At 40.8% G+C, this 24,407-nt stretch overlaps 1 long non-coding RNA gene and 1 pseudogene across 2 annotated transcripts in view; both read right to left on the reverse strand.

The window, feature by feature from the left end:
* Window positions 1–23,808, reverse strand: part of LOC140513127 (uncharacterized) — a 28,519-nt gene extending 4,711 nt beyond the window's left edge. Inside the window, exons 1-2 of one of the 2 annotated variants that reach the window (XR_011970080.1) lie at window positions 23,563–23,808; window positions 20,363–20,514 (exon numbers count right to left, since the gene is read on the reverse strand). This is a non-coding gene — a long non-coding RNA (uncharacterized lncRNA). The remainder of the gene's footprint in view (window positions 1–20,362; window positions 20,515–23,562) is intronic. The other variant, XR_011970079.1, reaches the window with a different exon arrangement.
* LOC140513887 (TNFAIP3-interacting protein 1 pseudogene) lies at window positions 762–14,914 on the reverse strand (annotated as a pseudogene).
* Window positions 23,809–24,407: the final 599 nt, after the last annotated feature.

The raw sequence follows: 24,407 nt of genomic DNA on the forward strand, positions 1-24,407 counted from the left end.
TTGTATCTGACTCTTCGTGACCCCATTTCAAAATTTCTTGGCAAAGATACTAGGGTGGTTTTCTATTTCCTTTTCCAGTTCATTTTACAGATGAGGAAATTGAGGCAGAAAGGATTAAGTGACTTGCCCAAGGTCATACAGCCAGCATGAGTCTGAGGCCATATTTGAACTCAGGAAAATGTGTCTTCCTGACTCCAGGCCCGCCACTGTACCACCTACCTGACTAGTTTTTCTCTTCTACCATCAGCCTCTGAAGGGCTGCAGTGGTTAAGAATAATCTGACTACTCAGTCAGTTATGGAACATTTATTAAGTGCTTACTATGTACCAGGCATTGTGCTAAGTTCTGGGGATACAAAGAAAGTCCCACTCTCCAGGGCTTACAATCTAAAAATCAGTCAGTAAATAGACATTTATTAAGTGTCAACTACATGACAGGCACCGTGCTAAGTGTTAGGGATACAAAGAAAGGCAAAAGACAGTCCTACTCTGAACAGCTCACAGTCTACAAATCAGTCGATCAGTAAACATTTATCAGATTTCCTTTCCTTTCCTTTCCTTTCCTTTCCTTTCCTTTCCTTTCCTTTCCTTTCCTTTCCTTTCCTTTCCTTTCCTTTCCTTTCCTTTCCTTTCCTTTCCTTTCCTTTCCTTTCCTTTCCTTTCCTTTCCTTTCCTTTCCTTTCCTTTCCTTTCCTTTCCTTCCCTTCCCTTCCCTTCCCTTCCCTTCCCTTCCCTTCCCTTTCTTTTCCTTCCCTTCCCTTCCCTTCACTTCTCATCTCCCCTAAAACCTTAGACCCCCTGCACTCTGAAGCCCAAGGATAGAACAAGGAAGGGTCCGTGTGCAACATCCACTCAATGACTGTTTTGGACCCTCCTGGCTTAAAGTGAAGGTCAATAGTAAAAATTTCTCTTCAAAACAACAACCCTGAGGCTCTTGCCTCTCCCAGCATGATTTGTCTATTTTTTTTTTCTTTTTCTATTAAAGGGGTCATCCCCCTGACTACTTTTTAAAGAGGCCTATTCACTGAATGGACTTTACCTCACTTTCAGTGAGTACCTGAAAAGGCCTTAGCCTAAAAGGCCAAGATCTCCCATTGAATCCTGGGTCATCTCTAGTCATCCTAATGAATCTGGTCACTGGATCCAGAAGACTCAGGAGGAGAAAGTGAGGCTGGTGACCTTGCACAGCCCTCCCTCACTCAAAACAAAGTCAAGTGCAAGTCATGTCATCATTTCTCTGATGTCATGGTCCTCTTCAAAAACAAAGAACAAACACAACATAATCAGATGCCTACTATGTGCTAGGCACTGGGGTAAGTGCTAGGGATCTAAAAAGAAGTAAAAGAGCCCCTGTTCTCAAGGAGATTACAATCCAATAGTAGTACAACATGCAAAAAACTATGTACAAACAAGGTATATACAGATAAACAGAAACTAACCAACAGAGGGATGGCAGTAGCATTAAGGGAGATTGGGAAAGACTTCCTGTAGAAGGTGAGATTTTAGCTGAAACTTGAAGATGCCAGAATATGGACTTACAGAGGGAGAGCATCATATGGATTGGTTACCGAGGCCCCTGCCAACTCTCATGTTCTGTGCTTTTATAATCTGACTTGGCCACTTGTCCTCTGTTCACTCCACTTAAGGGAATATTGAGAGAATATGAGTTCCTCAAGAAGAATGCTTTTAGGACTGAGGGAGTCTGGAACTTCCTTGCCAACAACCCCGGGAATCCTCCTCAAGCCAGCTTGTATGCATCAGTGCTGCTCCCACAGAAACTGACCCTTCTGGTAAGGGGCCCCAGGACTCAGTGTTTCATCTTTGGGTTCCTAGAGAGCAAAGATCTTGGGTCAGCACCCTGTTTATTTGTGTCTCTCGATGGAAACTGGGTTTCAGATTTAGGAGGCAAATTATAACTGATGACAATGTCCTGCAGGCAAGATTATTTCTCTTCTTGTCTAAAGAGGAGGGCTTTAAGGACCTCCATTAAAAAATTTTTTTTTTGATCCAAACCTGCAATTTTATCAGTATAGAAAAGCTCTGGTGCATTCCCATGCAGACAGACCCTTGCTCAGTGTCATGGCTATTGTCATGGAGCATGATATGGGTATGCCATGCTGAGCAGTCTTGTGCCAGCGTCTCCCATGTCACACAATCAGTTCCAAAGTTAATCTGTTTATTGCTGAAAGGAAATACCTAGTGTTTACAAATCCACCTTCTTCTAAAATGAAAGACTACCTTGATACTGTAATTGTGCCCACCTGCTGCCCACCATACACCTCCAGTAGGCTATCAGAGTAGTATGCATTTTTTGTAAAGCTTAGCGGGCTGACAATTATCATCCTTGATGGCTTCAAAAGTACTAGGAGGCAGGTAGTGCCAGTTTTATCACACAAGAAAACTGAGACTCTAAGAAGTTAAACAACTTGCTGGGTCTCATACCTCGTAAGTGACAGTGACACTTGAACCCAGGACTCCTGAATCAAGGTCTCACCTCAATAACACTTTGCCCCCTGCTTCTACATGAGGCCAACCACAAGGATCATTTCTATTTTTTTTTTTATATTCCCTCTAAAGTTCCTGTATCTGTTTAGTAACCAGTAGGGAGCACTATGAGCTTTCCCTTTTTCAGCTACTCCAAGAGGTTAACCAACCATCTAATTGCTTATTGAAATATATAACAACAGCCTGGATAGAGAGTGTTCAGCCGTCAGATTGTGAGATGGAAGAGACTTCAGAGACCCTTTAATCTACCCCTACTCAACTTCATGGAGGGGCAAACTGAGACAAATCAGTAAAATGTAAAAGATGGAAGGCGCTAAGGACTCTCAGGTAGTTGGTAGCAGGGATGAAATTTGAACCCTGGTCCAGTGCTCTTGTCACTAACCAGGGACATTCTGAAGTCAACAAATACCAGCTCAGCTCAAAAGAACCAATTGACAGGTGATGGTTAAATTTTTCTACGTGAGTATTTATACCTAAAAAACAAAACAGTGCTACAAATCAGGGCTTGATAGATTGTTTTGTTGATTTCTAGGCTCAAAAAAGTGATGGAGAATGTGTTAATTCAGATTAAACTTAAAAATATGTCCTGTGTACATTGTTTTCACAGAAGGCTGGTTTTTAAATCTTCACCTCTTCTTGCAACTCCAAAATTCTGCAGTTCTGTGAAATAAATGTGTTAATATCATAGGAAAAGAAAAAAAAGCCAAGAACTGAGTGTTCAAGTATTTTTTTCAGTGTGATCATTTACACCTTGGAAATTGACAAAAGGTACAAATTGGGACTTGATTTACTCTTTTGCTTATTGTCTGGACTTAAGAAACAGATGAAAATATTAATAATGCAAATGAAACTTAGAAGTTTGTCATGGTTTCAGAGAACTGGTTGCTAACCATTTACTAGGACACTCCTGCAACTGATACCATAGTACAATCTCACCCAAAAGCTTATGGTTGAATTTTAACAAGTTATCTATGCACCAGCTAGAGGTTTGGGATTTTGTGAATAGTTACTATGGTTCGAGTCAGAGGAAAAGTTGGTTGGACCCACAGTAGTCAACTGTTCTTTTATCTCTCTACTGATCAATTCACTATCAGCAAGTATTTATTAAGAACCTGTTATGTGGCCAACATTGAACTAGGATACAAAGATAAAAATCAGAGTCCTTACCACATAAGGACCTTTTAATCTATTAATCTGGAACATAATTCATAGATTTAGAGCTAGGAAGGGCCTTAGAAGTCATCTAGGCCAGCTCTTTTTTTTTTCTTGTAAAATTTCATTTTAAAAAATTATTTTTAAATATTTTTTTCAATTAGTCAATTCAATCGTAAAGCAATTTTTAACATTCCTTTTAAAAAATGTTGAGCTCCAAATTCTTTCCCTCTTTTCCTCCCTTTTCCCTTCATTGAGGAAGCAAGCAATTTGATATAGGTTCCACCATGTGCAGTCACGCAAAACATATTTCCATATTAGTCATGTTGAGAAAGAAAACACAGACAAAAAGACAACAACCCAAGAAAAATAAAGAAAGTAAAAAATAGTATGATTTGGTTTGCATTCAGACTCCATCAGTTCTTTCTCTGGAGGTGGATAGCATTTTTCATCACAAATCCTGTGGGATTGTCTTAGATCATGGCATTGATGAGAAGAGCTAAGTCACTTGCAGTTGATCATTGCTGTTACCATGTACACTGTTCTCCCTGACTCTGCTCACTTTCTTTGTATCAGTTCATATCAGTCTTTCCAAGGTTTTTCTGAAAGCATCAGGCTTGTCATTTCTTATAGCACAAGGATATTTTATCACAGTCATGTACCACAACTTATCCAGCCATTCCTCAATTGATGGTCATCCTCCTCTCAATTTCCAGTTCCTTTAGGTTAGCCCTTTAAACATTTAGATGCATAAACTGAGACTCAGAGGGGTGACTTGCTTAAGGTACACAGGTAATAAGTTGTAGAGATGGGATTCAAGCCTAGGTCTGCTGACTCCCAAATCAGGATTCTTTCCACAGCCTTAGTTTGCTTCTTGTTCTTCCTCCATTTGCTGTTCCTTGCCCTCCCATGTTTCCACTTTGGCCTGCGTGTCTTTTTGGGGGTTTCCTGAGGCTTTGAGAATCAACAATCAGTGTAAGAAAAGGCGACCCAACTTGAGTCAAGTGATACATACTGTCCCTTACTGGCACAGTTATGGAGGGCAAATAACTTCATCTCATTGCCTCAGTTTCTTCATGTATAAAAGGAGGACAATCATACTTGGACTGTCTATTTCATAAGGCACTGTGAATATCTTGTAGAAATATGAGTTCCATTATTGCCATTTTCATTTTTTATGCTTGAGAATATCTCCTTTAATGCTCCAAGGGTGGGACTTCTGGTACCCATCAAATTTTCTACAGCAGTCTTACAAATAAGCAGTAACAACAATGAACATATCTAGCCCTTTATACAGTGCTTGAAGTTTTGCAAATATCTTTTTTACTCTTACAAAAATCCTGGGAGGTAGTTGTTGTTTAGTCAGTTAGTTGTGTCTGACTCTTCATGACCTTATTTGGGGTTTTCTTGGCAAAGATACTAGAGTAGTTTGTCATATCCTTCTCCACTTCATTTCCCAGATGTGGAAACTGAGGCAAGCAAGAGTGACTTGTCCTGAGTCACACAGTAACTATCTGAGTTCAGATTTTAACTCAGGTCCTTCTAACTCCAGGCCCAGCACTCTATTCACTATGCCACCTTGCTGCCTCCAGTTGAAAAAAATTATGAAGGTGTTCCCACCTTGGAGTTCTATATGATTTAACAGCATGGAAAGGCTTCTAAAAGAATTGTTATTTACACAATGCCCAAATGGAGCTCCAAGAGCTTGACTGGGCCTAAGATGAGGGAGTGGGGTGTAGTGAAAAGAGCCCTGCTTTCTGAATCACAAGTAGGTTTCAAGCCCAGCTCTGCCCCTAGTAGTAGTATGAACCTGGGTAAGTCATTTCCAAAGGCGTTATATAGAAAAGATCATGCTGGATTTCAAAGTCAAAAAGGCCTGGGTTTAAATTCCACCTCAGGTACTTCCTAGCTGGGTGATCTTGGATAAGCTATTCACTCTCGGAACAGGTTTCCTCATCTGAAAAATGTACATGATAGTAGCAGGCACTTACCTTGTCAGGTTGTTGTGAAGGGCAGATGAACCAAATAGTGTAAAGTGAGTGGCATGATAGAAAGAGCTAGATAAGGCTGAATATCAGAATCTCCCCTTCTCCGATCTGAGCTTCTTTGTCCATAAAATGTGGTTGGGCCAGATTGTCTCAGAGATCCCTTGCAGTTCTGACATTGTGATCCTCTAGCCTTTGATAGTTCCATTTTGCTACTGGATAGAATCTGAAGACAGTCTCTTGTAATAGTTAGACAAAGGATAGGGAAGAAGATAAATAAGATGTTAATAGGAAGACTGTTTGGTGGTAATGTAACAAGCACTATAGTTGTGGTCAAAAGACCTAGTAAGAGACAAAATCCTGACTGTGTATCTAGGAAGGAAGGAAAGAAGGAAGGAAGGAAGGAAGGAAGGAAGGAAGGAAGGAAGGAAGGAAGGAAGGAAGGAAGGAAGGAAGGAAGGAAGGAAGGGAAGGAGAGAGAGAGGGAAGGAGGGCAGGAAGGGACAAAGGAAGTACTTATTAAGTATTTACTATGTATCAGGCACTGTGCAAAGCTCTTGGCATAAAAATATAAGCACAAAGGAAGACTATCCCTGACCTCTAGAGACTTATATTCTACTAGGGATAGACAACACACTGAAAAAGAACTGAAAAACCTGTTTGTGGGGAGGGAAGGTACCCAGTATGAGAGATGGCTTTGAAATCTGGAAGCCAAGAACAGAGCAGGCAGGACAATGGGAAAGAACCCACAAAATGAATACTCCAGGAAGAACTTACCAATGGAAAGAGTGAGGTAGGGGTGGGTTACAGAGGGATGTTCTAGGTTAAGAAGCCTATTAGAGTGGTTGGATGTTCCACGGTGAGAATGCCCCAGGTACTGAGGGAAGTTCCAGGATGAGAAAGCATGGTTTTGCAGTGGGGAGGGGCGGGGGAGACTCAGGAACAGGACTATGAAGAGAATGACTAGCCATATGATGGTCCGTTAAATCCTCACCCCTCCACTAGCTTCTATAGTGCCATGGCTTTGCACAGCACCCAGTATGTTGTGGATGCCTAGCAAATATTCAAGCACCAAGAACAATACTTAACTGCATTTTAATAGCAACACGGATAAATTCTAAAATCCCAGTTTTACAGATGGAAACTGAGTAGCAGAGAGGCTAAATGATTTGCCTGTTGTCACATAGCTAGTCAGTTTTAGACATGGGATTCCAAACCAGGTTCACGGATCTTTAGGCTATACCATGTTTACTCTGCTATATTGGGATTCTTCTGAGAATTACCTTGTACCACAGGATCGTAGATTTAGGACTGGAAAATATCTCAAAGGCATTTTACAAGCGAGGAAACCATTCCAGAGAGGTTGAGTGGACTATTCAGGGTCACATTGGTAAGAAGTGAAAGAGGTTGGATTTGAACTCAAGTTGTATAACCATGACGTTGTACTTTTTGTTGTTCAGTCGTTTCAGTCTTGTTCAGCTCTTCATGACCCCATTTGGGGTTTTCTTGGCAAATATACTGGATTAATTTGCCATTTCCTTCTTCACCTCATTTTACAGATGAAGAAACTGAGGCAAACTGAGTTAAGTGACTTGACCAGGGTCACACGGCTAATATGTGTCTGAGGCTGGATATGAACTCAGATCTTCCTGAGTCCAGGGCCCGCACTCTATCCACTTTGCCATCTAGCTCCTCGATGCTGTCCTACAGCTGTGAAATTAAAAGCCTTAATTGCAGAATGCCAGAGTTGAAACACCTTAGTATGTTAAAATTGCTCAGTTGGTCAACTGGCATTTATTGAACACTTAGTGTATGCTTGGCACTGTGGCAAGCAGTAGAAATACAAAGAAAACTAAAAAAAGTCCCTACTCTTAGACATGGGAAAAAATAATGGCCTAAATCTTAGAGGATGGGAGGAGGGGAAGAGGCAGGGTAGAAGACTTGATCTTCTTGCTGAAGTAAGATATAATTATCCAATCCTGTAAGAATTCTAAGGTATTGTGGCTCAGAATCCTTTCCTTACTGACTGGATCATTACAACAAAATCCTCTAAATTGATTTATAATTTATTGCTATGTACTGCCCAATTGTAAGAATAATCCATGAAACCTTCAAGTTGGGAGGGACTTGGAGGTGATATGGTTGAATCTTTATCTAGAGAAGCATTCCCATCCACAGAGTCTCTAACAGGTGGTCATTTAGCTTTCCCTGGAAGAAGTCCAGGGACAGCCATCATTCCTTCCTGAGTCACCCAGTTTTGGATAACTTTGTCAGGAAGTTCCTACTTATTTTAATCCTGAATCTGCCCCTCTGCAGCTTCTACCCTCTTTCCCCAATTACACCACAGAATTTTAGAGTCTAGATTCAAACTCAGGTCTTTCTGGCTCCAAGTCTAGTGCTTTATTCACTTATTCTATCCATAAGACTTGATAAGGTTATCAAGAGAGTGTAGAGAGAGAATACCCAGAATAGTCTTGGGGTATACCCATATGGGAGATGGAGACTGAGAATGTGAGGTCAGACAGGTGGGATAAAAAGCCAGAGAGGAGAGTGCACACAGGAGGAAAGAGCAGTCAAGAGAATCAAAGACTGCAGAGAGAATTAAGATGGAAAAGACCACCAAATTTGGCAATTAAGTAATTATTGGTATATTTGGACAATGGTTTCAGTTAACTGATGAAATCAGCTTACAAAGCCTGAGACACGTCATTCGATGCTCTTAGGGGGTCTGTAGTGGTATGGCCTAAGACTAGAAGATAGGTAAGTATTGCATACTGATCTACTATTCTGTATGTGTATTTGGGGGACTGTCTATTCTTAGAGAGAGAAGAATGGTACTAGGCCACAAGGCTAAAACCCTAGTTGAACTCAGCTTTGACATAAAGAATTTCTGCTCTCACCACCCAACACACACACATAGACACATACACGCACATGCACAATCTCTTTGTAACCCTTAACTTAAAGACCCTTAACTTAAAGTCCCATTGCCTGGAGCTCTCCTTTTTTGGGAAGATTGATTGCTTGATGCTCTGTGTCTGCATGAGGGGCAGAGTTGGCATCAGCTTGAAAGAAGAGATCTTTGGCTTTCTGGCTTCTAACTTTGAAAGTTTTCTTTAGATCCCTGAAAAGGGATAAAGAGTCTAGGAAGAAATCTATATGTAGTGGAGCAAGCACCTCAATCACTTTCTTATCCCCAGTTTATGACACTAGACTTCAAAGAATTTCCCCTTTGAGTGAGATAGAGAACTCTCTCTTCAGCTGAGTTATCGTGCTTCTAACAGGAAAGTTTATTCACTCTTCATATTTTCTGGTATATTCTCTTCTGTATATCTTCTCTGATTTCTGTTTGTAATTGGAATGGATAAGTGAGTTTATTTGCTATTTGTCATGTATATTCATTGTGGAACTGTCATTTGTTGGGAAAGGGGTCAAACCTTGGATATATAGCTTGGGGCACTCCTTCCCCATTAAGAAAAAATGATCAATAGCTTAGCTTGAACCTAAAATTGTTCTCTCTAGGTTTATAATATTCAGGTGGGCAGATAAGTATAATTTTAGTCTCATACCCTTTCTCTGAAGAAAGCACAGTAGCCAGTCTTTGGTACTTTGGTGCTGCCGAAGGGTGGGTAGTGAAGATTCTGGAAATATCTATTCGTGCCTCCTTGTGAGTCACATCGAGAGAAACCTATTTGGACACAAAATCTACGTAGACATAACACATAGAAATACCATTCCTCACCTATGTTTGAGGGAAATTACCTCTTCTTCAAAGCTCCCATTGTTTACTGAACCCATGAGAGTTGATAAGGTCATCAAGAGAGTGTAGAGAGAGAAGAATGCCCAGAATAGAGTCTTGGGGAATATTCGGTTGGGAATGGAGACTGAGAATGTGAGGTCAGACAGGTGAGATGAAAAGCCAGAGAGGAGAGTGTACACAGGAGGAAAGGGTGGATGCCCCCTTGGAAATGGGTAACTTGTAGAGTCATGAAATGTAGAGTCATGCTTTGATTCATTCTGGGCTTGTTGCCCCCCCAAAGAAAATGGAACCTTGGTCAAGTCTCATTTGACCTTGGCAAAGGGTGGGTGGGGAGGCAGGTCAGTTTCTTTGTTAGAGCAAGAAGGAAACAGTTGTTCCTGCCTGTATCCTGAAGGAAGGCACCAGCCACTCTCTCTGGTTCCATTGTAACTTGTAGTCAATCTACAAAAGCAGAGAAAGGCCAGATATTGTACTGCAACTGCAGAGGATGCTATTTTGTTGAGTAAGAGACTGAAGGAGAGCCCAGGGAGAGCTCACTGGCATAGCTGTACCTCTCTGGGGAGTCTGGTTACATCGCTAGATTTCCCTCTGTGTCTGCAGTGGTGATTCTTTGAGATTTGTGTGTGTCCTTGGGGAAAACTCTGCCTTCAATTTGTGCTCCAAGTCTCTTGATGGCTTAAACACAGGATACACGAAAGGGTCAAGCAATAATGACTGTGACAATATCAGTGACATGTGTGTCTTCAACACACCAAATATTTCCTTTTCCTCTTGAGTGTAGCCTTGATAGATCTTGAGGAACTCTGGCAATCAGAAGCCTCAGGCCCATGACATAACCTATCCATAATGACATGTTACATGATAACTGGGCACAAATGCTTGCAATATTCTATCATACTGCAGCTTGAACAATTTATTGGACATTCCCTAGTGTTTTTAAACCTTCCTCCATTACTAATAGCCTACTTGATGGCGGGCAGATACAGAAACTACCATGAATTGTCATAATTTCCAGCAAATACCACAATGCTTTGATCATCTTCACCCTGTTGACTTGCAAAGTTGATGATTTTCATGTATTCCCCCATAATTTCATTACCCAAGGCAGCCTGATCAGTCAAGGCAGGCTTTCGTATCATTCTTTGTCTCATGCCCTGCTGGGTTTTGTGGCTCTTCATCCCTGTTACCTGAGCCCCAAAGTCCTTTGGCATGGGACTTTCTCCTCATTGGTGGAGATCACCTTGCCTTGCCCTTCACACAGGAATGGGGCATTAACTGCCATCAGTGAGAAGAAAGTTTTATGTCAAGAGGTTTGGGGGCTGGGCTTACATTCTTTTGCCAATTGCCATAGCGGGCCCTCTTTCAAAATACCAATATGTTTACTGGGAAGCAACCTTTGATCAATGTTTAGAGAATAACAATATACTGTACACATACAGATTGGAGGATGTCTCAAAGTCATGAAAAAGGAGCTAGAAATCTAAGTGAATAGAAAACTCAGCTTTAGTTGTCATCGTGAAGTGACTGCCAACCCCCGCCCCCCCCCCCCGCCAAAACCCTAACTAATGTTATTTTAGGCTCAATAATAGAAGCAAGGTGTCCAGAAGAAGGGTAGCAATAGTTGTTCTGTTCATTGTCTTGGCTATTTACAATACTGTATTTACAATACAATTACAATAATAATTGTAAATTAGCATTTACAATACTGTTCTGAGCAACACACTTGAGGATGTACATTGACAAGTTGTGTGTGTTCATCCTTCATTGCCAAAGAAGACCATGCCATCAGAGAAATGATGACATGACTTGCACTTGACTTTGTTTTGAGTGAGGGAGGGCTGTGCAGGTCACCAGCCTCACTTCGCCTCCAGAGCCATCTGAATTCAGTGACCAGATATTCATCAGGATGACTGGAGATGACCCAGGATAAGTCAATTGGGGTTAAGTGACTTGCCCAAGGTCACACAGCTAGTGAGTGTCAAGTGTCTGAGGTGAGATTTGAACTCAGGTCCTCCTGACTCCTGCACTCGTGCTCTATCCACTGTACCACCTAGCTGCCATGACAAGTTGTAGCATATCCAGAAGAAGACAAACAAGATGGTGAAACAACCCAAAATCATGCCATATGAGGACTGGTTGGAAAACTTGGGAACATTTAGCCTGGGAAAGTGAGGACTAGTCCACATGTCAGATGTCAGTCAGCAAGTATTTATGAAATGCTTACTTACTTATTTACTTACTTACAGTGCCAGGCAATGCACTAAGGTTAAACATCTCTTTGAGTATATGAAAGATCATATATTTAGAACTGGAGGATATTTTAGATCATAGAATTCAGTCCTTTTATTTGATAAGTGAGGAAACTGAGGACCAGAGATACTAAGTGATTTGTCCACGATCACACAGGGTACACATACTAAAGACTGAACTTAGACCCAGACCCTTTGATTCTACATTCACGATCTTCCTTTATACCATGCTGGGATTCAAGTCAATTCAACCAACTTTTAGTAAATACCTGTAATGTACATTGAGAGTACAAAGACATCTTCATTGTCAAGAAGATGAAGAGACATTAGTCTTGATCTAACTTGGCCCCAAAATGCAGAAGTAGGAACAATGGATAGAAATCATAGAGAGACAGTTACACTTCATTCAAAGAATCTAATAATAGGTTAAATTTGCATAGTGCTTTGATGTTTGCGAAGCACTTTCATATATATATATTACTCCACTTAATAAGAACACTTTCCTAATAATTTGTATTGTCTAACAGGATAATGAGCTGCTTCTTGTAGTTGGTGAACTCTTCAGAGGTGAAAGTATTCAAGAGGAAGCTAGATATACACTTGTTTTTTATTCATTCAACAGCTCTTTATTGAGGACCTACTATGTACAGAGTCCTAGGAAGAGAAAATAGATGTGGCAAACAACAGTCCCTGACCTCAGAGGGGAGAAATCAGGGGTAGATTGGCCAGTGAGTCTGAGGAGAGCACATAGGTAGCCCTTCAGCCCCGAACAAGTAGTGCGTTATGACTCTGAGTGATGAAAATCATAATATGCTGCCATGGTGAGAGGTCAAGGCTTTATTTTTTCATTTTCCTATGTGCTGACTTCCAGAGTCTGAGTCCCCAAGGTGTTTCACTAGCTTGGGTCCAGAGAATTCATCTGGAAAAGTAGGAAGGAAAAGCTGCCAGAGTGTGTGGCTATGGTGGGGGTAGGGTAGGAGTCTCAGAGAACAGATAGTGGGAACTTGGCTGGTTCCATAAAATCCCCGGTGGGTTCTTATCAAAGGTGAAGGGAATGGGAAAGCTCAGCCCCAGGCTCATTCTTGAAAGGGAAGGAGAACTGAGACATGGGACCACAGAAAAGAGCCAAGTGACAAAAGTGGACAGGCTAAGGAATGACTTAGGAAGTCAGAGACCACAGAGCACCATACTCTAGTCCTCCTTGAGGTAAGAAAAAAGATGTGAAGAAAAACTGGGTAAAAACTTCAGCTTTGCTTTCTGTCTCAGAATTGTCCCAGAAGCTGGCCTGGGCGCTTCTTTTCCTTCTCATTCCAAAGCCACACAGCTAAGTCCATCTCAAATTTTGGGAACTACAAGCTTGAGGGAAAGACCATGGTAACCACAAGCAGAGAACCCAAGCCCTCTTGCCACACCACTGAAGCACAGGAGACCCTACAACGTATCCAGCCAATGTGGCTGGAGGAAAAAAGACCAAGTGTTGGAAGAAAAGTTAAGGCTCAAAACTGGGGCTTCTCTTAATCAGAAACATTATCATCTTGTCAGCTCTTCTCCTATACCTAAACAGTGCTCTGTGCAGCATTTATTCAAGAGGGGATGCTGAGAAGTGACATTTAAAGTCTGAAAACAAATACCAATACCTTGACCAACACATGTTACACTGGACCAAAAAAGGATATGTTCATTTTGGTAAGAGGGTTACAGAAGGGAAAAATACAGTCAATAGCTCTTGATAATGTTCCCTAGAGTATTCTGACCCACTGTGGAGTATCAGAGCCATGTAACTCCATTCTCCTTTTCTCTAGATCTAGACCCCAGCTCCTCTCTCATCCCACTTTTCCTATTTCTAGATGGGAAACAAAAGTCTTCCATGGGCATTCCCACTGGAAAACAAAGAGCTCCTAATAAGCAGAAAGCCCAGTGGTCTGTGAAGGGTTCAGATGGAGGTAAGATGAAGAGAAGGATAGACACAAGGCCTACTGTCCCATCAATTTTGTTTCAATAGCAGCTCTGGTCATACGGTTAGATTGGCCTCTAGTTCTCTGGTAATCTGTTGGTTCAGGCTCTGAAGTCTGGACCAGGACATCAACCTGGGAGCTCCGGTTCCTCATCACACCACATGGGGGGCACCAAGAAAATTCTGGCAGATGGAACAGGTGGGAGTTGGGATTGGAGGTAGATGCTCCGTGGACGTTGCTGGTAGTGGATATCAGATTTCTGAGCAGTCCTCAAAGCCATGGTGGTGCAGGAATGGGGGTACTGGTCGGTATGCGTAGGGATAGGCCCCACAGATAGGCTCCTGGAGGAGTCCATGTGGTATCTCTCTCCTGGGGCCTTCATCTTCCACTTTTGCTGCCTGAGGGCTTCCCTGGCTTTCTCTTCCTCCTTGAAAGCCTTTAGTTGGGCATTAGACAGGGTAACCTGGGCCAGAAGCTTCTCCAACTGCTTTTTCAACTCTTTCTTTTCTTCATTCATTTGTTCACAATCACTCTGTTCTCTTTGAAAGCCCTCTTCAAAGTTCTTAACTTGTTGCTTCAATAATTCATTCCAGGTGAGCAACTCTTGTTTCTGCAGGAGCCCTCTTGGTTCCTCAGGACTTCCAAAGTGGGTGTAGGGGATGGAGAGGCCTGAATATTCAAGGCTTCCTCCAGGGCCTTGTTCAGATGCTAGATCTCCTTCTCCTGGTAATCCTGTTGTTGGGTAAGGGGAGCCAGCTGATTGATCCTGGAGGTACTTAGCCCTCTGTCTCAGGTCCTTGCCTTCTGCTGTTCATCTCTCTTTCTCAGCCTCCTCCATTTCAATCTTGGACTTGGCCAGGAGAAGCTTTCTGTCTGTCTTGTTGCTTCTGCTCTCGGTCAGCCTCCAGTTTGCTCACCAGCATCTGAGAATCAGTCAGTTTCTGTCATCGTTCTGTGATCTTCTGTTCATTCTGCTGCTTCATAGAACAAAAATGCTGGTCCCACTGCTTGTTCACCTCCAGAAGCTCACTCAAGCTTTTTGTTTCTCTGAGGAGACAACTTCAAATTCATATGAGGTACCATTGGGTAGAATCTTCTGAGCTGCAGGTGCCTGTTCATTCCTGGAACCAACTGGGCTGACTGGAGTTAACTCATGGTTTGTAGTTCCTCCTGTGACCTCAACTAGGTGGTCAAAGAAAGAGGAGGGAGGAGATGGCTGGAGAAGTTCATTGTCCTTGGCCAGCTCGTCTACCTTTTGGCGAAGCTTGGATGCCTCCATCTGGAACTCTTTCAACAGTTCCCCTAACATCTTTATCCCTTGCATTTTTTCCTTCAGTCAGGAATTCTCCTCCACTAGATGCTCAAAAGCTGCAGGTGCCTCTCCTTGCTTGCCCTCACCACTGAAGTCGTAGATCCAATATGCTCCTCAACTTTCATGGGGGCAGCTTAGCCACCAGACCTCGTGCCTACCTGACCAAGCCAAGCCCCTCTGTGGGAGTCTGCAACCTCAGTATCTCAGCTATGCTCCTAGATATCTACCTGTTGAGGATGTCGTAGTGGATATTTCTGCTTTGAGGAGCTTTTGCAGATAGTAACTTATGAGTTCTTTTCAACAACACCTATGATTTGATTACTTTCAAGCAGGGAGTTGGTCTTCATTAGATCCTATTGTTCCAAGATTTAGTGGTCTCTCCCAGAATCATAATGGATGGTAGACACTGTTCTCTGAGACAGAGAAGGGAAAGATGAAAAGGAAAGTCTAAATGGAAAAATAAATCATTAGACAATTGTTATAATTTGAAGGAAACATTCAACAATGTCCTGGTCCTGGAATGAGACGTGAATGTAAATATCCATTTCAGGCTTGTATCCTTTGATGGTTCAATGGCTCTCATGATCTCACCTATGTGGGTACCCCCTTCACCAATGCCCACAAGTGCTGTTTTCTACTACTCTATTTCTTCTCATCCTGTAGGAACCTTGTCAATGATTTTTGGGCATATTTCACATAGCAATTAATGTTAGCTTCTCTCTATTAACTGTGTTCTGCTAAGAAGCAGTAGTAGAAGAAACTCATGGGTTAAACAGTGATATGGCTTTTTTTTGGTGGTGATCTTTGGTGGGTGCTTGGTTCAAGCACTCACAGATGTACTCTTCATTAGCTAACTGGTTGGGACATAGAATAAGGAAGAACAGTCTCAGGAGAGGTCTATTCAGGAGGTAACCTAGATGAAATATTGATTATACATATACATCTATATATATATATGTACATACATATATTGTAGAATTCATCCAGAGTCTCCTATTAGATTTTATATTTGCTTGTATTAGTACAAACTGCTTTCCTAATAGAATGTAAGATCCTTGAAGTCAAGAACTATCTCTTTATCTCCCCTCTGTAGAACAATGTCTGATACTTTAATAGGCAATTAATCATGCTTATTGGAGGAGCGATTGAGAGCCCAGGTGATAGGCAGATTAGCCTTTACATTTGCAAGCACTCAACATTTGCTGAGGTTGTATCAAATTAAAAAATGGTTGCCTTTGCCCAATTTCAGAGGAGGTCTCATCATAGTTTCATTACCTATTTTAGATTCCTCAGCTACTTGCCAAGAATGAACTAAGCAGGAGGTGACGAATCAAGGTTGTTTCCTAGGTTCTCCAAAAGACTGTACTGTTCCTCTTGGTCTTGGGCTGGAATAGGGCCAAGGGGACGATCTGCCAGGAACTATAGCCAGGAATCCTATACTGAGTAAGGTGAGGTGAGTGTGGGGAGGAAGTAACAATTTCAAGTCATTTAAGTCATTTTGTCTTTGCAATCTAAATGCATAATGCAGCGCCTTTGTACGTAATAGTCATTTAATAAGCGCTCTTCATTCTCCCTCACCTCACCATTTCATTCAGCTGCCAAATCTTTCTGATTCTACCACCACAATATCTCTTGCATCCAACCTTATCTTTTCTCACACAGTTACCACCCTAGTTCAGGTTTCCATTGCCCTTCATCCGGATTATTTCAATATACTTTTAAAAGATGGTTACTTTGAACTAAAATCGTCAACCAACATGGACATTTTCATATCTAAAATATTTTCAGAGAAATAAGTAATATTTATTCAAAGTCGTATGCAATAAAAATATGTATTCTTTTAGATATTTTAAATATATACTTAAAGCTATATGTTATATGCATATATAGACATATATGGATATAAAATTTGTATATATGTATGTATATACATTGTATACATACATACATATATGTATATGTGTGTGTATATGTGTGTGTGTGTTATGTATATACATTGTATACATACATACATATATGTATATGTGTGTGTGTATATGTGTGTGTGTGTGTTTGGAGAAGTCATTGTGGTGAGTGTATATGAAAAGATTGCATAGCTACAATGAAGGTATAAGTGAGATAACCTTACTTAAATTTATAGTAGGCCCAGGTATGGTTTCGCGATTTTCTTCCTAAGATTACCAATACGCAAATAAGAGTGAGGGCAGCAATCGATGGTGAGAACATAGTGTGTATTTAATAATTCTATTTTCATATATTTGCTTGTAAGATTTTAATGAACTGAGATATGTGCGTAGATATGTGTTCTCCTTTAATTTCCATTTAGTAATTGTCAAATATCTAATATATCTAAAATTTTATTCATGTTCTTAACTTTTTCCTTCTTTATATTTTTGTTAGCTTTTTCTAGTTCTGAAAAGGGCCCACTAAGTATTCCTAACATTATTATTTTGCTATCTATTTCTCTTTGTAACTGTATTAACTTTTTCTTTAGGTATTTGGATGCTGTGCCTTTATATGAGTACATAGTATTGGTATTATTTCATTAGCTCTGATTTTATTATCTATCATGGGCTGAAATTAATGTAATTTCCCTATTTATCTCTCTTTTAACACAATTTAAATGCAATTTCTATTGTTGCTTTTTTGAAGAGTGAGGTTCAGAAAGCATTCTCTCTCCCCATCCCATCCTCCATCTTTTTATATTCTTCTCACACAAACCCCCATTTTTAATTATGTGAAAATATTAAGTACCCTCATTTCTTCCTCAGTAGATTCCTTTTGTCTACCTTTTTGTTCCCCTCTAAAAGCCTATAATATGGAAGAAAACCATCCCTAGACCATCAGCTTATTTTATTTTAATTCTCTCTGTGATCCTAGAAGCAGCAGAATTCTGAAGCTACATTTGTCTCATCTCCTCCACATACATTGTAAATATGATTTATCCCCTTTAAATTGCTCAAATGTATTCTAAGTTTCTCTTGTCTCCTGTGTTTGGATTTCAAAGACTCTACCTAGCTCTGAATTTCAATTTTTTATTTCAATATCTTTATATTTAATCAGAAATATTGCAAAATTCTAAATCCTATTAAAAGTCCATTCTCCACCCTCCCCCCTTTAAGTATTATACTATTTTTTTCAGGGTAAGTTGTTTTGAGATGTAGACCTTTCTTTTTTGTCTTTTGGAATACTGTATTACAATTTTTTCTCTTCTTTATGGCAGTTGCAGCAGAACTTTGTGTGGTCTTGACTGTGGTGCGTTCTTGCTTGAATTCTTCCTGGATGCTGGCAGTATCGTTTTTCTTTGCTTTGGAAGCACCATATTTTAGCTATGATATTTATGGAGGCTTGCAATTTGCAATTTCAGGAAGAGATCAGTTGACTTCATATTTTTGTGTTGTCTCCAGTTGTAAAATTTTGGGACAGGTTTTTTCTATATCTTGAAATATAGCATCCTGGTTTTTTTGCTTAGTTATAGAGTACAGTGGTACAGGCCTCCTTCAGGACTTCTGCGTTAGGACCATCTAGTTGTTGTTATAGTCCTATATCTTGCTCTTCAACCTGCACAAGTTTCCTGGATGCTGAGATGTCCCTCCCTTTCACTGGTCCTTTCTCCCATTGTGGTCCTGGTGTTGGCCCTGTTCTGGCTTTGTCTTTTGCTTTGGCTCCAGGGAAGACTGCTCAGGTGCTGCAGTGACCCTGTCATCAGCTTTGGCTTATGTACAGGTTGCTGGGACGTTGTCTTCAGGTCCTGTATCCTTCCTGGCCCTGTCTCCCAAAGCAGTGGGCACAGGGACAGGCTCTATCTTTTTTGCTACAACAGGCCAGGGCTGAGATCCTGCCATCTTTAAGGTCTAACTGGAGTTGTCTCCTCCCCTATCTTGTCTCCTCTGAAAACACTTGCAGGCTTCTGGCAGCCTTCTTATGCAGTACTGGACTAGATGGAGAAGCTTATTCCATGCCTCTGTGATTTTCTTTATCATTATTCCTTCTGATACATTCTGAGAACTTTGCCAGAGTGTTTGTGGGAGATCTGAAATCCTCCAATGCCTTTCATGTTGACATGTTAGTTGGAAGTCACCACAATATCCTCTTAATGGCTCTCCTTGCCTTCATTCTCTTCCCTCTCTAATGTTTTAAACAGCCACCAAAGTGACATTCCTAAAGTACAGGTCTTACCATGCCATATACCTACTCAGCAAGTTCTGGTGGCTCCTTCTCATCTCAGGGATCAAATACCAACTTCCCTGTTTGGCATTTACAATCATTCACAACAAACCTTACAATCCCTACAAATAGTCAATGATCCCTCCAAACTGGTCTTCTTGCCATGACTCTCATATGCTATTCCATCTACCACCTCTGTCCTTTTGCTCAGACTTTGTCATGTCTGACATGTAATCCTTTTTCATTTCAATTTCAACATCCCTAGCTTCTTTCTAAACTTTCAGTTCCTATATAAGACTTTTCTTAATTCATCCCTTGCTACTCCAGACTACTAGTGTCTCTCTTTCCTCCCCAAATCCCTATAAAATTAGCTTGTATAGCTTTTATTTTATCTATATTTTACATATAATCATAAGTATGCAAATTGTCTTCCCCTATAAGGTCCTCAAGGGCAGGAATTTTCCCAATTTTGTCTCTGCTCCCGATTGTTGAGTACAGTGGGTGGCATTAATAAATGCTTCTTGATTGATTGATTAGTAAATTGCATTGCATGGAAAGGACAAAAAAAAAAACCAACCTAGTAATCTGAGCAGCAAACCAAAGCCCGAAGTAAATACCACTGGCAGCAAGCAGCCAAAGATGGGAACCCAAGGGAGAAGAGAAGACACAAGAACTAGATGACAAAGAGGCTGGATTCAAAAATAATCTCACTCACATTTAAAACATGAAAATGACAAATTTCACAGAAACACCTAAAACCCAACCCCACACCTAAAATCCCTAAGGAATCTGAGCCAGCTTCTCTTTGGAAAACTTTGCTTTAAGACAGCAGCACCTCTAAGTAAATGATAAATATTCATTGTGTCTGGCATCTATATTTGTGATTTTTTCCTGTTTCTAACAGGAGTGTTTTTCTTAAGGGAATGATAGTGATAAAGAGGAAATCAGATAATTCTAGGACCTCAGATTAGATCATGTCACACACCCCTACTCAACAAACTGCAGTGGCTCCCTATTGTCTGAAGAATTAAAGATAAATTCCTTGGCTTGACACTTAAGTTTCTTCAAAACTTGTTCCTATGTTACCTTCCTAGGTCTTCTTACACTTTACTCTCCTCCTTGACACGTTGACCTATTTGATAATCAATCTCTCATCTCTGTCCCATTTTTTTTGGTCTGTCCTCCATGCCTGGAATGCATTCCTTCCTTACCTCCAATTCTTGGAATCCCTAGTTTCCTTCAAAGCTCAGTTCAATTGCCTCTTTCATGGTGTCTTACCTGATCCTCTTCTGGAGCTTCTTGAGTTCTCCCTCCCCAAACTCCCTTGTCATCATTTATGCACATGTTGTCTCCTCAGTTAGAATGTGAGTTCCTTGAGGTCAGGGATTATTTCAGTCTTCTCCTTGTATCTTCAGCGTTTAACACAGTACCTGGAATATAGTAAGCACTTAAGAAATAATTTTTAATTGATTGGTCATGGACTTGAAAGGAAACTTAAGGAATTATTGTATTGTATGCTATGTGAAAACCTATGGCAGCAAGACAGTCTTCCATCATCAAGGTTCTAGCTTTTCTCCACCTGATGACTTTGATCTAGTGAGAAGTCAGTGAGATAGCTGAATTCAGCTGTTTTGACACAGTGTCACTGTGAGATGTCATGAGTTGGAATTTAGAGACTCAAAGGGCATCCTAGAATTGAGAAAGAGCCACCAGAACTTGCTGAGTAGATGTGTGGCATGGTAGAGTTAAGTTTGTAGATTTAGAGCCAAAAAGGACATTAGAAGTCATCTCATCTAATTCCTTCATTCTACGGATGAAGAACTAAGACCTAGAAATCTTAAGTGAATTGCCCAACGTCACACAGGAAGGGAATGAAAGAACTAGGAGGCAAATTAAGATTCTCTGACTCCATACTCTTCACTGTTAACTTCTCACACCTAAGTAATTTCATTGATTTAAAACAAACATTTTCTGATGACCCATTCCAAACTATTCTTCGTCTGGACAATTTAATACCCATATATAAATATGCAGAGTTTATAGCTACAGGTAAAATGGAAAGAGCACCATAGTTGCAATCAAGGGTTTTGTATTAACATCTTACATAGGGTAGTTGTGTGATCTTGGGCAAGTCACCTAATCTTTAACCAGTAAAACCCTTCAATGATTGCCTATTGCCTCTAGGATAAAATACAAACTCCTTTGTTGTTGTCAAGTTGTGTGTGATCCTTCATGACTTCATTTGGGGTTTTCTTGACAGAGATACTGGAGTGCTTTAACTTTTCCTTTGCTGGCTCATTATACAAACAAACAGGGTTAAATTACTTGCCCAGGATCACACAACTAGTTAGTATCTGAGGCCAGATTTGAATTCCCCAAAAGGAGTCCTCTTGACTTTAGGCCCACTATTCTATCCACTGTGCCACCTAGCTGCGCCTAGTGTTTAAAGCCCTTCATAATCATTCTTCCACTTACCTTTCTGGCTTTATTTTGTACTAGTCCCCTTCATGAACTCTCAGTCAAACTGCATGTTTGTTCACCATATTTCTGCCCTCTCATCCTCATGCAGTCTCATAAACGTCTCCCTTGCCAGGAATGACCTCCCTCCTCCCCCTTGTCTCTCAGAACCATGTTTTCTTCAAACATAAGATTAGGTGCCCCACCCTACACGAAGCCCTTCTCTCTCCCTTCCCAGTTCTCCTTCTGCTAGCTGTCTTATTTGACAATCTTGTTCTTCTCTTGTAGAATACAAACTCCTCAACAACAGGAACTGTTTCATTTTGATTTTTTGTGCCTTAATATTGAATTGTTCAATTAAATTGTTGAATTAAATTGATCAATTGAGTTCTAGTCTTGATTCTGCACTGACTATAATATATAATGTTGACGTCTCTCAGTACCTCATCTGCATAACTACAGTTTATTGATGCTAAACTGTGATACCCAGAACAAAACAAAGTACTCCACAAGACTCACCGAGCCAGAATAGAACAGGACTATAACCTCCTTAGTCCTAGGCACAATGTATTTCTTAATGCCACCTGAGAGCTTCTTGTTGTGGTTCTGGACCTGTAATTTCATTGATGTAGAGAATTTCTGGGGCAGCTAGGATGGCACAGTGGATAGAGTCAGGAAGACTCATCTCCCTGAGTTCAAATCTGACCTTAAACACTTGCTAGCTGTGTGACCCCAGGCAAGTCATTTAACCCTGATTGCCTCTGTTTCTTCATCTGTAAAATGAGCTGGAGAAAGGATGGCAAACTATTCTAGTATCTTTGCCAAGAAAATCCCAAATGGGGTCATGAAGACACAACTAAGAAATGGCTCAGCAATAACAAAAGGGAATTTCTGGTCCAGAAACTCTCCATCCAATGGAGATTAGCAACTCCTCTGTAGCTAATAGCCTTAAGAGGTTGCTCAGAGCATTTAGAGTTTTAATGACTTGCTGTCATATAACTGAAATGTGCCCTCTTTCCTCTTCTCTATGGCCTAATTTGTTTGGGAAAAGCTGCTTTAGAGGCTTTCCTGTTAACTCCTCAGAAGCATTATGGATAACACTTTAAGCAAGTTACTTCCTGTCTGTATAACCCTGGGCAGATAATTTCTCTTAGAGCCTCAATTCCCTCATCTGTACAATAATGCAGTTGGAACTAGATCAGTGGTATCAAATTCAAATAGGAATAGAACGCTGTGGACCTCATATTGACTTAGAAAACCACAAATTAATATTATCTGTGTTGTATTGTATTTTTTTCTAAAAAGGCCTTTGTGTGGTCATAGATCCATCTGTTCAACAAATACTTGCCATTGGCAGAACATTGTGCTAGGTACTGAGTGAGATATACAGTTTTAATAAGATATAATTCTTGCCCTCCATGCAGCTTATGGTCTAATTTGGGGATAAGATGCAAACACAGATATCTACAATACATATTGTGTGATAATACATTACAGAATCACAGAACAAAGTGCTTTGTAGGATCTGAGAAGTCCCCCCCTCTAAATCTTTTTAGCTGGGCTAAACAAATAGAGTCCCCTAAAATCTGCCTTGTCCAACATGATTTCCTGGCATTTCATTCTGCTTTCCCATCTCTTTCCTACTCTAATTTGCTAATGTTTCTCCTAAAATGTGGTGTCAAGAAATGAACATAATATTCCAGGGGTGGCGTGATCAGGGCAAAGTACAGTAGGACTATCCTCTCCCTGGCTCTGGGCACTTGGCTTCTATCAATGCAGCCCAAGATTGCATTAGTTTTATTTTGGCAGCCACATAACATTGCAAGTCAGTAAATTCCCCAGATTTTCTCATGTGACCCTCTGGAAAGCCAGGTCTCCCCCATCCTGGATGGGTGCCATTAAGAAATGCAAGAAGTGCAAGAAAGCACAGATTTGTTCAAGATGACTGAGCAAACCACAGCATCCCAGAATCCCCTTTTCTTAAGCCAGAAGGGAACTCCCTGGGGTCATCTAGTACTTACCCCCTCCTCCAGGAAAGCTCACAATGAACCTGTCCTGGAAAGTTGTTTTATCTCCCTTCTTCTTTAAAAGAAATAGAAAAGGAGACATCTTGCCTTGGAATAGAACTCCGGGGTGTTGGTCCAGAGAGAAACCTGAGGAATCTGACATCTACTTCTCTCATTCCTCACCCCACACATTTTCCTGAAGGCTCTTGTTAACCAAGGACTAAAGTTGTACTGTATATAAACATTCCGCCAGGGCCGCAAGGTATTTATATCTCAGGTCATGAGTCATGATGGCTATTTTTAGCTTCCTTATTGAGGACATTTCTGTTTTCCTTTCCATCTTCTGTCTGGTAGGAAGCCAATCTCTCCCTGACCCTGACAGAATAAGTGACCATTCATCTGAAGCTAACCACACATGACAGTATGAGGCAGGTGCTCCACCAATCCATTGTCTGGGTGTTTGTGACAGTGGGGCGGCCCAGAGCGGCCAGATCTGGCCAGTCCTAAATCACAGGAACACCCCTCTCCTTAGGTTTCCCACATTTCCTGTCTTGTTGGGGTTTTTTAAGTCTCTAGCAATATTTCTACCCTCACTGCTTCCTATATTTTCATAGTCACTCAAGTCAATCTAATGTCAAGTCATATTTTTATGCTACATGCTGGCACTGTGCTTGGTATTACGGGTCATAAAGAGGCATTAGAATCACAGGACATAGAATATCAAAGTTAGATGAGACCTTACAGCAAAAAATGAATCTAGAACATAGAATGTTAGGGCTGTAAGCAGGGGTCAGTTAGAACCACCTTGAACCACCTCAGGAGAGCTGATGGTTAAACTTGTGTTTGTCAGAAATTGGCAA

The sequence above is a fragment of the Notamacropus eugenii genome, chromosome 7 (assembly GCF_028372415.1).
Source record: "Notamacropus eugenii isolate mMacEug1 chromosome 7, mMacEug1.pri_v2, whole genome shotgun sequence".
Lineage (NCBI taxonomy): Eukaryota > Metazoa > Chordata > Mammalia > Diprotodontia > Macropodidae > Notamacropus > Notamacropus eugenii.